Below are 13,158 nucleotides of genomic sequence, written 5' to 3'. Positions count from 1 at the left end.
GTAATGAGTAGAACATTTTATACTGATATCTGCCATTTAGCTTAAACTGACAAACCATTTCAGAAATGTGATCACTAATTATAATAGGTTTTATTTGTATGTGCAATATTTAGATTCTTTATTTGCAGATGAACAGAATTCCCAACCCCCAAAGGCTGCAAATAAAGGATATAGTGCAGAACAACTAATCTTAATTTATTCTAAACGAAGCCTTAAGTAATACTTGCTTTTCTGACATCTCTACTTAGAGCATTGTGATCTTCAATTTTTTTTTTTTGTCAGTGTTTTCATGTGGGTGGTGGGGGTTAATCGCATGACTGTGTAATTGTGATTAATTTCAATTTCTTTTTGTTGAAATTTTACCACATTTTTAAGCGGTTAGACCATATTAAGAATGGACACAATATAATGGCATATAAATACTTCCAGTATTCAGGTAACTGGAACAAGAGAAAATAAGACAAAACTTCAACTGTGAGGAGGCTTTATTCACTCGTATTCTAGGGCTGTGCAATGCTAAACACAGAAAACAATTGGGCTTGTATTGTAAAACAATGACTCATTTTAAGACACAGTCTCATACTGCAGTCTCCATGTATTTCGCAACAATGCTTAATCTCGCTCAAAAGCCATACAAAAACTCCAGAAACAGGATTTTATAAACGGAATACAATTCAAAATTGTTAATGTAGTTAGCCAAGTTAATTTCTCAGCAGAAACAGCAGGTTGACCTTTTGGATTATTATGAATAATACACTATTTGTATTTAAACCAAGCCAGTTGCTCAAACATACTAGTTTGGTCGCATTTCCAGAGGACAAGGCAGCTCAATTTTCTGCACAATATGCCCAGAGAGTGAAAACCTCTCACAAGGCACTGATGTGGCAGGTGTTGCCAAGTACTTGCGAGCAAGGCAGGCTAGCTCTTTGTATACCAGAGCGTGTGTGGACCACCACTTTAGGGGGCAATCCTCCATGCTGATGACAGGCTCTGGTTTATAGCACTCCAGACACTTTTTGAATACAGTTCTCCTCATCAGATTCTGACTCTGAAGCCACTGAGAGATGCTTTCTTCTTTGGCGTTTCTGATGTTGCAGCTTGTACTGGTTGCTGCATCTCTTTTGAGGATGCTAGCGATCAATGACCACACCTCAGCTCTGTGTAGGCACTTAAGGTCCTTTAAACCTGGGATCAAGTGCTATGGAAATCTTTAGCCTTGTTTTTCTCATTCTGTTTCTCCATGTCCATGGTGAAGGTTTGCTTGGGTCATCCTTTTGAACTCTCCATCACCCGAGACAGATGACATAAAGCAGGCAGCACCACTGAACATAACTTTACTGAACTCCTTGCAGGAGAGAAGTTTCATCTGCCAAAAGCCATTCTATATCAATTTAAATTGTGAGGGCCTTGTATGCATTTGTATCCACTCATGCATAACAAACAATACCAAAACAGCTCTAAGATGCACTTGAGAATTACATAGAGGTAGCCATACTTGACTATAACTGGACTTTATTAGGTCTGCACAGTGCGACAGTTTTATCGAATTTGCAATTAAGAAAATATTTGGATGTAATATCGGAACATCCACAGGAGAGAATAGACAAAGAGTAGAGAATGGCAAACCCTCCTCCCAGTCCAACCTAAACTCGACGCTACTACTGTTGCGTCATGTGAGGAGGCGGCCCCTGCCATTAAAGGTCTCATTATCTGACACAAGTACCAGTTTAACGCACAGTGGCTAAAAGATTTCCCAGTCTTATGATCAATGTCTGCATGCCCGGTGCTGTACACTGGAAAAGCGATTTTAAAACCGAACTTATAAGCATAGCTTTTCAGAAAACACTTTTTATATAAAAAAAAAAAAAAAAAACTACATGGCATGTCATCTGTGACTGCTGCTAATGATACACAAAGTTAATGAGGAGGTTCTTAAAATCAAAGTGATCATTGCGCACTGTATTGCAAAAGACTAACATCCCTTCACAAAATATGTGCCATTTTTTATGTAGTAAATGAGTGGGACAAACGTCAATCCAACTTATGACGAACCATATGCTAAAGGACTGGTCAAATATCCGACAGTATGAAAAAACTTTCTGCTAAAGAGACTCCACACTCCCAAAATGTATTTAATTATCGATGGAGATGCACATTTTTCAAAGACAGCGTGCAAGATTGCTAGAAGTGTCTTACCTGCAGAACTCGAGCAATGCCTCCAGCTTCTGAAGTTTCTCCAGCTCAGCATTTGTTGGCATGACCACATTAGTTTTATGTAGGGCTAGTGCATCTCCTAGTGGTTGTTCGTTTCTTTGCACATGCTTCACCGTCTCCAGAGTGGAGTTCCATCTAGTTGGTACGTCTTGTACAAGTGTCTCAGTTTCAGGCCATGCTCGACTTGCTGTTTCTCAAGTTCTGCAGTATTTGATGGACTGTGCTTGAAGTGCCCAAACACCAAATGCACTAGTCTGCAGAGACACTGACAGAATGTTAATTGCTGTGCGCAATGCATGGCAAGTATTTGAAAGGCAGCTGTCTTGCCGCTGAAATTAAATTTCGTGCATGGAGTGTGCTTTTTTCTCAACGTTCCAATGCTTTGCTACATCCATAAAATGTTCGCCGCTTGTTTCGGCATGATGTCTCTCTGATGTTTTCATAACCATCAAAGCATGTGAATGCAGTTTCCACTGTTCGTTGATAATGGGTTGTAACCCCGGGGTAGCTATGATTTCCAAGTGATGTCCAGTAGTCGCCTGTAAGGGCGACCGTCTTTGTGATCTCAAATTCCTTACCTAGTTTTGCCCTGTGAATCATACAGCTCGTGTATCCTAGTTATGACTGTGGCTCTTGAGGGTAATTCATAAGTTGGGTCGTCGGACGCGATCCGAATTATGTCACGCAGACCTTTTTCCTCCACTATGTAAATCGGCCTGCATGCTGTGGCTATCCATTTAGCAGTTGCTGTTAATTTGCTGGAGGTTGACGCGTCCATTGATTTCTGCCAAACACGGTCAAGGCTAATACTATTAGTGTAAAATGGGTGCTTGGCTTGCATGTGATATTGTAGGCTGCTTGTACTCTGGTGATAACTAAACTCTGCCTGATGGCTCACTCGATAAAACTAAGTTGTGTGTAGTTACTGTCAAGCAGAGTTTTGAAATTGAACTTCCCATTTAATGGACCTTTTTCCATCGTTCCACAATTAGGAATATGGAGCGACTTCTACAAGAAATGAAGGCTAGAGTGGCATGCGTTGTTTGCAAGCTGTTTGAACTACGGGAATTCTGTAGGGTCAAAAAGAACCTACATTAAAGTTAGTGTGTTAACTTTTATTTCTTTCTCTCGATTTATAGATATATAACGGTTCCTGTTACGGCTAGGGCAAGAAGAAACCCACTCAATTCTAGCAATAATAAACGTAATCAACGTCCTTTGCATATGCACCCTAGAAAAGGGGAGCATCAGCACCTTGTTTTCAGTCTACTACCAATGGCTAATGCTTGAGTTTAAAATGCCCAGTCTGTTTGTGAAGGCAGTCTTATCCCTCACACAAGCATGTGTGCATTGTAAAAAAGGTTGCTTTTGGTGACTGCTTTTATGGCTCACTGTCCTGACAAGGATCAAGATCAGTAATGGCCAGTAGGTTAGTAAGACCATGACAGTGTGAGAATAGTGAATGAAGTAAAACAGCAGGCATATTGAAGGCAGACTTGTTTTATTTTGGCAGTGGCCAGGTACATTTTAAAATCGTGGCATTCAGAAAAAGCTGGTTGGCACCTTTTGGATTCGCTGAGAAATCGTCATGGTATCAAGTCAGGGTCATACAATCTACGTCCTATTGCACTTAAAGCACTGATTACAAAATAAATTGACAGCAGAGATGCTGATGTGCTAATCAGGTGCTACTTTGAGAAAATGATTTTTAACAAGAGGCCGTGCCACTTTGACCAGAAGATGAGTTCCCATCAACCGCACACCTCTCGCTCAGACACCGCTCAATAGAGTTAACCAAAGAAACTCGTTGAGCTGATGGCTCCAAAATAGTCCATAAATACATTGTAGGCTTTACAATATTAATCGAATGCTACAGTTTATATTAACACACTGGACATCAGAATAGTGCATCACCAAGCCAGACAGCATGTATGTATAAAGCAAAAAAAAATGCGGTGGTTGCGCAACATGCAACTACACACAGCAAAGCATAGAAAGAGATCAACTTGGTTAGGATTGTCCATGCCCTGATCATCTACAGTGAGCCAACATGGCACATGTTCAGTCTGACTTTGGCGCTTTTGCTCATGTTTCATCACTGAATTGTTGCCAATATGAGGATCTTCTGGTGAAATATTAGCTAGTCGTGCAAGGAGTGGGGGCAATGTTTGGCATTTTGCAGTATCCTATAATGTAATTTTCTAAAATTTAATGCACAATGCTTTGTAATAACAGTCCACATTGATGCCTTTCGACCTGCATGCATCCTACAGCTGAAGGAAATGTGCAGTTTCTCTTCATACTGATTAACAAGTGTGGGAGTAATGTGGTCATTTGCCAGAACGGCACTTATTGGACATCAACTATTTGGTTCCTTGTGTATATACAGTGTACATTTTATAAGTGGTTTTCCTCATTTAAAAAAAGAAAAATGTATGACCATACTGGCATGTTTGGATAGCACCGTGCCCTGAGGCCTATCTGCAGCAACATGTCTGACTTGTGGATCAGAGAACACCAGTGGGACTGAGGGAAGGGTCTTGTTGTTTTACTAATGAAGAAAACAAAAATTTCAAAATTACAAAAACTCCAATTGTGGAAGTGAAGTGCAAAAATGATCTGCGAAGTAATACAGATTTGTATAGCGTATCTGGAGTATCACAATGCCAAAATTAGTGTAGGTAAAATTTAAATTGTTTTTACAATTAAAATGTCAGCCTTTGCCTTTTGAATGTTGAATTTTGCTTTTTTTTTTTTTTTTTTTTTTTTTTTTATAAAACCTATTCAAACAGCCTTATTCGTCAATCTGCATAATGTATATCCTAAATCGCCCCCTTTTGATTTGCTAAATGCATGGTTTCAAATCGGTTTCAATTTGAAATCTGTCGTTCAGCCATAAGTACACTAGCATAAGAGCAGAGAACTTAATTTAGCAGGATCCTGATCAGAGAAGGGCCACGTACTGTATTACACATTACCTCATCAGTACAAACCTTTTTTTTTGTATTTGCCAATGCTGTTTTCAGTGTGTAAACACAAGCTGTAAGTGAGTGTCTAGTGTGGAAGACACTTCCTTTTCCTGTTTCCACTAATTCAAATATGCCCATAGTAGAATGTCTGGCTGTATCGTGCATCATTTTAGTGTAGGCAAACTGCCACTTTATGTGAAACCTTTGCTTGCTTGCTTGTCTGCTAGCACTGCTTGTGATGCCATTTCCTTTTGCATTCTGTAGTCCTAATGTGCGATTCTGGATGCATGCAAAATGGATACCCGGACAGATCTATATTTATTCATTTGGGGAATGAATGTAAAGCCTCTGTTCCTTTTATCAGGACTCTATAGGATATGGTTATTTATCTTGGCATCTACAAGTTTAAACAATTACAGGTATGATCTTCATAATGGGCTATATGGATGGATGGATGGATGCTGGCTGTCACCCATTAAAATTATCCTGCCTGAAACGCCAAGCATTTCCAGGCATGACTTGTTGGTTTTCTTTTCGAGAACTGTTAATATGGAGCTATGGCACTGAGCAATTTTCACATGTAGCTTGTACACTTACACATTTACTTCCAAAGTAATCTGTCCACTTGCACTCCAAGTTTAATTCGGTACTACCAATGTTAAGTTTAACCATACTAACCTTTTACATTTTTGGTATTGACTTGGTACGGATGCTGGTTCTTGTGACATCCGTAATAGATTGCATCTGTAGATAACTTTTACGCCTGACATTTAAGTGACTCCATTGTCCGATAGTGTTGTAGCTACAGAAGTGGGTTGCTTGGAGTGACCCAACAAGGCAAAGCAAAAAGATGTCCTACCACATTGCCAAATAGCTCCATGGGTTTTGTTGTTTTTTTTGTTTTTTTTTTAATCTCCACACGCTGATACTAAAGATGGGGATAACCTTACGAAAGAGATGGTAGCTTGACTGCACACATGGCACTGCTGACATTGTGCTAACTTATATGAAGTGCTGTTTTTGTTGTGATGCTTGTTAATACAGGTGTACTTGACTTTTACTACCCTGTTTTGGGTATGTAATGTTTGTGTGGGTTTTTTCCCCCTCATTGAACTTGAGTTTGACTGACCAAGTGTAGAGGACTGGACTATGCATTCTGCTTTACATCCGCTTATAGAAGTTATTCCTAACTGGTTTTAACTGTAAATCATACATGTTCTAAGGCTTGAATGGTTTCTACTGCATGGCTGGATGGATGAATGGAGGTTTTGGTAGAAAACCTGAATATTGCTGGCAATTTTTGTCTTGTAGAGAAAATGGTGGTGCAGTAGGTGGTTATACTTTTTGCCATTTAATTGAAATATGTGGTACAATAATGTAACTAAAGATTAAGTGGAGTCCTGACCATATGAGAAGAATTGTACAATCAACACTTTTAAGATCAACCATTTGTATGTTGCTAGTGCTGAACTGAACAATGCATTTTTGCAGTTTTATACCCTTAAGGTTTTTGGAGGGTCCATGGGAGTATGACCAAACCTGTCTACATGGGATTTTATGGACTAGGAAAAGCCTTGACAGTATCCTCAGATGTACAGTGGAGTGTAATTGGAAGGCAGTAGGGTTAAATATTCTTGTAACTAGCACATTGTACAGTGCTGTGTAATATGCTTACAAAGTTTGAAGGTAGAATGTGTAATGAATTTGGGAGACTTCTGCTTGAAAAATTGTTCTAATCTGTTTTTGTCAACATTGACCATTTTTCAAAATTCTTAGTGCAAGTTCTTTGGCTGTGGTGTGTGGTGTTTTTTTATTTTTTTATTTTTTTTATATATATACATTTTGCTAATTTTAAATGTAGTGGAAGAGGATTTGTCTTGTGAAGAGGAAATAGAAGAGGAGGAAGAGGAGGAAGTAGAGGAGGAAATGGAGTCTCCACCAAAACCAGTTAAAAGATCTGCTCCCAATAAGAAAGTAGGTCAAACTAAGGTAAGATTTTCACAAAGGGAATTTGAGTAGTTTTGATACTTGAGATTTAAATGCAGAATATTTAAAACTCTGCATTAGTCTAGGGGTGCTGGTTGAAGCATATGCACATTTCTACTGTAATGCATTAACTCCAGTTGTAAGAATTTTCACTTTTTGGCAAAACAAGGTGGATTTAATTTAGCTGACTAGGTCTAATTGACTTGTATCATAGAACTTAAGTGTGAATTTAGGGTCTATTCACCCTGGCAATCTTTTTTGTTCTGTGCCCAAGCACGTTTGTCCTCATGTAAACCCCGTTTTAGTGTGATCGCTCTGTGCAGGGCCTACCGTACCATACCCTGGCCCGCTTGCCAGAGGTGGGCCCAAGCATGGTTCAGTAGCATTTGGGAACAGTGTGATCACTAAATGTGCCTGAGAATGGAAAACATGACATCAATGATGCAAAACGTCAGTGCAATTCTCATTTCAATCAATACCATTTGATTTAAAAACTAGGTTTTTTTCTCAACCTTGCATATGAAGATGAATTAAGGTTGGCAAGAAAAGCTGCAAATTCCTCGTCACCGTAAAAATCTTCAGACGTGCAGCCTAATTGAATGTGCACCGTTTTGTCATTAAACACTAGTCCCTGAAGCCTTTGAAAATATTCGTATTGCTGGGCCACCTTAAATTCCCTTGCACCTCCTCATCAGCACCTTTTTGTTTTGCAAATGTATTAGTTGGCGTAAACAGCCTGCTATCCTTTCCTCCACAGAGGCAGCTGAAGTCATGTCAGTTGCAAAATTCTCAGAGCTGAAGTCTCGCCACCTGTGAGTTAGGTGTCTGTAGTTTTTAATAAGATATATAGATAGATAGATATATAATAAAAATAATCTCTCTCTCCTTGTTTGGAATACATTTCATGTGTGTTCAGTGTCTACAATAATCCGTAAATGTAGAATGACGGGAAATGCAAGGCAAGAAATGTTCAACACAAACTTCATGTTATAGTAATGATAAAATGTTGACCTGAAGTCCAAATATCAAACACTTTCACAAAAGGTATAACAAGTGTGCTTTTATTAAAGAATATAACCTATGAAAAAATTGTTCAATTTACATGTTGCGGTCTGTGTAAAAACTGATGCCCAAATATCAATCGGCTGTTGTCAGGTACTGAAATGTTTAACTGTATACCAGTTCTTACCTCTACATTTCCAAAAGCACACCTTATCTATTGCAGGGCAAGTCTCTTGGCTAAAAAAAAATCCATTAAATTCTGGCATCTACGTCTCGAACACTGTTTAGTTAAGTTAGCCAGTTCAGAAGAAAGTTTAGCTGAATAAGCAGTGCAGAAGTTCTTAAAATAGACCATCTGATTACACGCAAGGTTTTTCTAGGAGTACAGATGGGAGGAAAAATGTTTACAATTCCAAACCACATCAAAGGGTGTACTCGCATTAGGCAAGTTTTGTTACGTACTGTACCCAAGCAGGATGGTTCCCCACCCCTTGCCTGCTCTCCCCACTGGCCTGCCTTAATGTTCTGGGCCTAGGCATCCTGACAGTGCGACTTTGTAAAGCCAAAACAAAATTTTGAGTGACGGCATGCTTGTCAAAATGATTTAATTGTTTTGTGGTTTAGGAGTTAGCACTCTGCCCTCAGATTTACACTAAAATCCCTGAAACCTACTAAAATTATTAGTAACTAGCAAAATACCCGTGCTTCGCAGCGGAGCAGTAGTGTGTTAAAGAGGTTATGAAATATAAAAGGAAACATTTTAAAAATAACGTAACATGATTGTCAATGTAATTGTTGTCATTGTTATGAGTGTTGCTGTCATAGATATAGATATATTAATTGTGTGTGTGTATGTATGTGTATGTGTGTGTGTATATATATATATATATATATATATATATATATATATAATAATATAATAATATACACAGTGATCCCTCGCTATATCGCGCTTCGCCTTTCGCGGCTTCACTCCATCGCGGATTTTATATGTAAGCATATTTAAATATATATCGCGGATTTTTCGCTGCTTCGCGGGTTTCTGCGGACAATAGGTCTTTTAATTTCTGGTACATGCTTCCTCAGTTGGTTTGCCCAGTTGATTTCATACAAGGGACGCTATTGGCAGATGGCTGAGAAACTACCCAACTTACTTCTCTCTCTCTCTCTCTCTCTCTCGCGCTGACGTAGGGGGGTGAGCAGGGGGGCTGTGTGCAGCTGCTTTGTGAAGCGACATGCTGCACGGAGCTTCGCATACTTAAAAGCTCAAAGGGCACGTATTGATTTTTTTTATCCGTCTCTCTCTCTCTCTCTCTCTCTCTCTTCCTGATCCTGACAGAGGGGGTGTGAGCTGCCGCCTTCAACAGCTTTGTACCGGCGGTGCTTCGCATACTTAAAAGCCCTATTGATTTTTTTTTTGACTGCTTGCTTTGCACTCCTTTGAAAAGGAAGATATGTTTGCATTCTTTTAATTGTGAGACAGAACTGTCATCTGTCTTGTCATGGAGCACAGTTTAAACTTTTGAAAAAGAGACAAATGTTTGTTTGCAGTGTTTGAATAACGTTCCTGTCTCTCTACAACCTCCTGTGTTTCTGCGCAAATCTGTGACCCAAGCATGACATTCTAAAAATAACCATATAAACATATGGTTTCTACTTCGCGGATTTTCCTATTTCGCGGGTGGCTCTGGAACGCAACCCCCGCGATGGAGGAGGGATTACTGTGTGTATGTATATATTATATATATAATATATATTATAATATATGTGTGTGTGTGTGTGTATATATACAGTCCTGATCAAAAGTTTAAGACCACTTGAAAAATAGCAAAAAATCATATTTTGCATGGTTGGATCTTAACAAGGTTCCAAGTAGAGCTTCAACGTGCAACAAGAAGAAATGGGAGTGAGAACATTTGTTGAGCATGCAATTTAATGAAAAAGATTAAACTGAAACAGGCTGTTTTACAGCTGATCAAAAGTTTAAGACCACACCTCCAAAAAAACCCATAAACCCCCCCAAAAACAGAAATCAAACTTCCAAACATGAACTCATTACTGAGTAGCTCCACCGTTATTGTTGATCACTTCAAAAATTCGTTGCGGCATGCTTGATGCAAGCGTTTCCATGAGGTGAGTGGGAACATTTCTCCAAGTGGTAAGAACCACTCACAAAGTTCAAAATGACACATTTCAGACCTAAGCATATGGGCATCATGTATACAGTCCTGATCAAAAGTTTAAGACCACTTGAAAAAGCAGGATGGGCCAAAAGAGTGATGATCTCCTGGAAGAAGTCCCTTGTCCTGCGGGCATTGTGTACTGTAGCGTTGTCCTGTTGAAAAACCCAGTCGTTACCACACAGACGAGGGCCCTCAGTCATGAGGAATGCTCTCTGCAACATCTGGACATAGCCAGCGGCCGTTTGACGCCCCTGCACTTCCTGAAGCTCCATTGTTCCACTGAAGGAAAAAGCACCCCAGACCATTATGGCGCCCCCTCCCACTGTGGCGAATAGAAAACATCTCCGGTGGGATCTGCTTGTCATGCCAGTAACGTTGGAAACCATCAGGACCATCAAGGTTAAATTTTTTCTCATCGGAGAATAAAACTTTCTTCCACCTTTGAATGTCCCATGTTTGGTGCTCTCTTGCAAAGTGCAAACGAGCAGTTCTGTGGCATTCAAGGAGACGAGGTCTTTGAAGACGTTTTTTGTTTTTGAAGCCCTTCAGTCTCAGATGCCGTCTGATGGTTATGGGGCTGCAGTCAGCACCAGTAATAGCCTTAATTTGGGTCGAGGATCGTCCAGTGTCTTGACGGACAGCCAATTGGATCCTCCAGCTCAGTGCTGGTAATTTTTTTGGGTCTTCCACTTGACTTTTTGTTCCATAACCCTCAGGATCATTTAAGAAATTCCAAATGACTGTCTTACTGCGTCCCACCTCAGCAGTGATGGTGTGCTGTGAGAGACCCTGCTTATGCAGTTCAACGACCTGACCACGTTCAAAAAGGGAGAGTTTTTTTTGCCTTTGCCATCAGAACGTGTGACTACCTGACAGAAAATGACAATGAATCCACATCTTTGCACAGATTTGGCCTTTTAAAGGCATGTGGTCCTAAAATTTTGATCCGCTGTAAAACAGCCTGTTTCAGTTTAATCATCGTTTTCATTAAATTGCATTCTCAACAAATGTTTTGTCTCACTCCCATTTCTTCTTGTTGCACGTTGAAGCTGTACTTGGAACCTTAAGATCCAACCATGCAAAATCTGATTTTTTTGCCATTTTTCAAGTGGTCTTAAACTTTTGATCAGGAGTATATGTGTGTGTATGTGTATATATATAATATAATAAATAATATGCAGTTTCAATAACATAGAAATCAATATAAACAACTAACATCATTATCATATGAGAATATGAAGTAATATATAAGAAGCACATTTCATATAAATTATTAAACAGTAAAATCTTCTTCTGTAATTTGCTACTGTGGCTATTCGTTTCTGTCCAGGATTTAAATCACCTGTAGCTCGCAAGCCGTTTCACCTATTGACTTGAAATCTGGTACACATATAGTACGTCACGTCTACTATCCGCTTTATGGGTGATGATTGTATTACTCTTTTTATCTTTTATTTTATTGTAGAATCAACTCCTATCTGCTCACACCAGAGCGGCCGTGGGCGGTGCGTATGGTGTATTCACTCCATGTTATCGTGCATTGCGCGGTCACTGGTATTTTGATAAAAGAATTTGAACAACATATAAGAAGCGTATAAATTATTAAACAGAAACATTAACATTTAAGAAGTAAAGTTACATTGAGTACTACTGCAGTGTCTTCGGGTATACCTCATTTTTTGTTTGCCCATTACATGCTTAAATGTATACATTTTTTGGTGTACCTACCCGAGAACACGCGACATATAACCGAGCGTGGGAGAAGCATGGATTTTAAACACGCGTTGAGTTCCTCTGCTGGTCTCCCTCGTGGAATAACTGGTAATGTTTGCCTAAAATGTACAGCGAGTAAAACGACATTACCTCCTTTTTTTTTTTTTTACGATCTCTGAGGTCTTGCTTTTTTCGGTTCAAGGCTTCATAAGCTCTTTATGTTCCATGGTGTACTTATCCCAAACCATCATCTTTGAATGTTGCAAGACTTCCGCCTTGTATGTAGATCGGGGTAATTACATTCATTGCATTCCTAGTCTGAATCACAATCTGATTGTATGGGTGGTTACCTGGCATTGTAGGGTTGCCACCCGTCCTTTAAAATACGGAATCGTCCCGTATTTGAGAGAGAAATTGCGCGTCCCGTTTTGAATCAATACGGGACGGGATTTGTCCCGTATTTTTTTTATCTTTTTTAAAGCAGTGTCTCATGCAAATCATCCCACATGCATTTTATGAAGATGCCTCCTTTCCTACTTTTGATTGGGTAATACTTGATGTCATCGTTAGTTTGATTGGTCTTTTACGTAGTCTGCAAAGTGTTAGCACTGGGATGTGGCACCTGCTGCAGTATGCGTCCCTTATTTTTTTTGTATTAAAAGTGGTAACCCTACCTGGCAGGTAACACTTATGTTTGGTCATGAAGTTGTCTAAAATCCGCCACGTGCCCTCTTCTAATTGTGAGAAGCACATATATATAGCCAAATTCTCGCGCTTCGTTGCGGCGAAGTACTGCTTTTAATTTTTTAAAGAAGAAAAGAGAACCTTTTTAAACGGATCGAAAATATACCAATAACAATTTAAGGATCTGTTTTTTTGTGAACCTCTTTTCACAGCTGTCGCGCTACGGCGTGTGTTTCGTTTGACAGTATGTAGATCGTGGTAATTGCATTCATGGCATTCGTTTTCTGAATCACGATCTGACTGTATGGGTGGTTACCTGCCAGGTTACGCTTGTGGTTGGTCAGGAAGTCGCCTTACATCCGCCACGTGCCCTCTTTCTGTTCCCAGAAGCTGATCATAGAATGGTT

General features: G+C 39.5%; 1 protein-coding gene and 1 pseudogene across 1 annotated transcript in view; one reads left to right on the top strand and one right to left on the bottom strand.

Moving 5' to 3' along the window:
* Positions 1-13,158, bottom strand: part of LOC114655061 (protein PBDC1) — a 187,032-nt gene that overhangs the window by 42,758 nt on the left and 131,116 nt on the right. The gene's annotated exons all lie outside the window — the stretch shown is intronic.
* Positions 1-13,158, top strand: part of LOC127526958 (exportin-7-like) — a 113,166-nt pseudogene that overhangs the window by 13,284 nt on the left and 86,724 nt on the right.

Source organism: Erpetoichthys calabaricus, chromosome 1, assembly GCF_900747795.2.
Source record: "Erpetoichthys calabaricus chromosome 1, fErpCal1.3, whole genome shotgun sequence".
Lineage (NCBI taxonomy): Eukaryota > Metazoa > Chordata > Cladistia > Polypteriformes > Polypteridae > Erpetoichthys > Erpetoichthys calabaricus.
Note: the sequence above shows the minus strand (reverse complement) of the source record. Positions and strands in the feature narration are given on the sequence as shown.